Consider the following 3,405-nt stretch of genomic DNA (forward strand, 5'->3'; position numbering starts at 1 on the left):
AAAAAAGGGAAATAAAGTTTTTGTCAAATGGTTAGGTTACGATGACAAACATAATTCCTGGATTGATAAAAATAATGTATTGTAACATGTTATATTGTATAAGAATTGTAATAAACAAGAACAAATAAATGATAAAACTTTCTGTATTTGATTTTTAATTAAAGCATCAACCTTACTACTAATGATAGATCCATATATAAATAAAACTTCTAGTTCTGCACGAACGGTCATCAACCTCTACCGCGCAGACGTCAGCCGATGTGACGTAGCCGGCTGAAAGCTATGCCGATCCTGCTCCAGTCGCCATCTTGAATTGTGGAGCAGAATCGGCACAGCTATTCTACTGATGTGATTGACATTACGTTGGCTTCTCAAAGTATCACAGAAGGGATCTCTGGATGGAGGGTCACAGACTGCATCTCGATGTCCGATCACAAGATGATCGCCTTCGAGATGAAGTCGGATTCGGAAACGATAACTCTCCGACGAAATCCAAGGGCAACAAACTGGGAGGTATATCGTGGTAACCTAGGGATCTCCCTAGAAGCGAGCAACCAGGGTGAACGAATAACCTCCACAAGGCAGTTAGATAACGAGGTAGAAACCCTAAACAGTTGCATCGTCTCGGCATATGAGGAGGCTTGCCCTCTCAGGGCGGCAGGTGGGCGCAAGGTCCGCTGGTGGAGTAAGACCCTAGAGGGTCTCCGCCAGGCGTGTCTTCAACCGAGCTATCAGGGAAAAGGAAGGGACATCTTGGGACGATTACAAAACTGCAAAGAGAGAGTTTAAGAAGAACTTAGGCGTAGCAAGAGATCTGGCTGGAAGACATACTGCAGTGAGCTGGAGTCCCTGCCGGAGACAGTCAGATTAATGAAGATCTTAAGCTGCGACAAAAGGGAGAAATTAGAATCATTAAAGAGGGAGGATGGGACTTGGACCACTTCCAGCGAGGAGTGTTTAGAACTTCTGCTGGAAACTCACTTTGCAGATGGAGGCCATGTCGTCGAGAGCACCAGGGCGGAACCAATGCTACAAGCAGATTGGCTCCTGGCCGAGGAGCTCATTGGCGACGATTGGAGGCCAGACGGAGTTTTCCCGTCGTTGTTGCAGAGGTGCCTGGACATTCTCTTGCCATGTATGGTGAGGGTCTTCCGGGCCAGTCTGGCGATGGGCTACGTCCCACAGGCTTGGAGGTCAGCCAAGATGGTCTTCATCCCCAAGGTTGGGAAAGAAGACTACACTGCGGCGAAGTCTTTTAGGCCTATTAGTCTCACATCCTTTCTGTTTAAAACCATGGAAAGGATTGTGGACAGGTATCTGGTGGATAGGGCGTTGAGTAGATACCCAATCCACACGAACCAGCACGCATATAGGCGGGGCAGGTCCACAGAGACAGCCTTACATAGTGTCACACATAAAGTAGAGAAGGCCCTTCAGTACAAAGAGGTCGTATTGGCAATATTCTTTGATATATAAGGTGCCTTCGACAAGGCAAAAACTGAGACCATATGCAACTCGCTCCAAGACCGGGACATCGCCTATTGTGGTCGAATGGGTGAGTTCGGCATTGAAGAAAAGAAAGGTTACACTAACCACTACAAAACACCCCACAAAACACACAAAAAAAGACAGACAAAACCAAACAAGTCCCCCCAGTAATCTTGCGAAAGCAAGAATGGTGGACGCAAGTACAAAAAACACTCACAACACTTAACATTAACTACACAAAAGCCAAACTCACTAAAGACGGTATAGCCATATACCCAAACACACCAAATGACCACAGACTATTGACAAAGACACTGACAGACAAAGGCGAGGAGTACCACACCTTCACCCTCAGCGAAGAAAAAACGCTGAGGGTGGTGATACGCGGAATACCTGCGGGTGTTTCGCCAAGTGAGGTCCAACTCGACCTCGCAAGACAAGGGTTCCCCGGCGCAATAGTGCACCGCATGGCGAGCCGTCAAAATAAACAGGAAATGCCCCTGGTCCTAGTTCAGGCCCCACAGGACCAGGAGGACATCCTGAAGGTAACCCGCTGCTGCTCGCTCGTGGTTCGAGTAGAGCTGCAGCGAAAGCAGCGGGTTGCCACACAGTGCCACCGGTGCCAGCGGTTCGGCCACGGCCAGACCCGGTGCACAGCTGAGCCAAAGTGCGTAAAATGTGGCGAAAACCACAGCACGCACGTATGCAAAAAGGCCAAAGACACGCCCGCCAGGTGTGCAAATTGCGCCGGGCCACACCCCGCCAGCTATATGGGGTGCCCTCAGTACCCCAAAGCTAAAAACACAAAAACACAAAACACAGACACACACACGACACAAAACACTACACAAACACACAGACAGCCCCTCCTACCCACCCCAAACACAACCCCAGGACGCACATACGCTGACATGACCAGAAAAACACAAAACACACAAAAACAAAAACACAACACCTCACCACACGCACACACAGACACGACACCCTCCCAACCGGGCGCGGCGGCCCTGATTGACGCAACAAAGCGTCTTCAGGACTTCTGCGTCCAGCTGACGACCATGGTGTCGAATATGCAAAAATTATTCGACTTCTAATGGCTCGTCGGCCCTCCCAACCCTCCTCGCTGAGAATTTCGTCCTGGAACCTTGACGGGTTCCGGGCCAAAAAAACGGAACTCGTGGACATCTTGAACCGTCTAAACATAGACGTTATGGCTGTCCAGGAGACCTACCTCAGCGAGGCATCCCGTACCTCCATCCCTGACTATGACATATACAGACATGACAGAAACCGTAACGGGGGTGGTGTTGCACTCATAGTAAAGAAGTGCATCGACCACTATCCGCTGCAGCGGCTCCAAACTCAAAACACAGAGGCCGTGGCGATAGCGGTGAGATCGCTACGGCATGGAGACGTTGCGGTGGTGTCCTGTTACCACCCACCCAGACTACCACTACTTGACAATGACTTAGACAAAATCCTTTCCTGGCCCCAGACAATTGCCATCGGGGACTTCAACGCGAAGTCCCCCATATGGCACAGCGGGACGACGACCACAAGAGGTCGCGTCCTGCTGAATTACCAAGACAGACACGACGACTTGACTATACTCGGACCGACAGAACCGACACATTACGGACCCGTAGGACGCCCCGACGTTATCGACATTGCCCTCTTAAAATCTATACCGTTAAATGCCCAAATATCCACCCAATACGAAGGGTCTTCCGCCCACAATCCAATATTTCTGGATCTGGGGCGAAGACAGAGATATGAAGGCACCTTCACGAGGAGGTTCACTGACTGGGAGCGTTTCCGAACAGTAATGCAAGGAAACATGGCGCTCCCAGTCATCGAAACCACCCATGATCTGGAGGCGGCAATCCTCTCCCTTGAGACTGACATTAAAAACGCCCT

The sequence above is a fragment of the Anoplophora glabripennis genome, unplaced genomic scaffold (genome assembly GCF_000390285.2).
Source record: "Anoplophora glabripennis isolate ALB-LARVAE unplaced genomic scaffold, Agla_2.0 scaffold1444, whole genome shotgun sequence".
NCBI lineage: Eukaryota > Metazoa > Arthropoda > Insecta > Coleoptera > Cerambycidae > Anoplophora > Anoplophora glabripennis.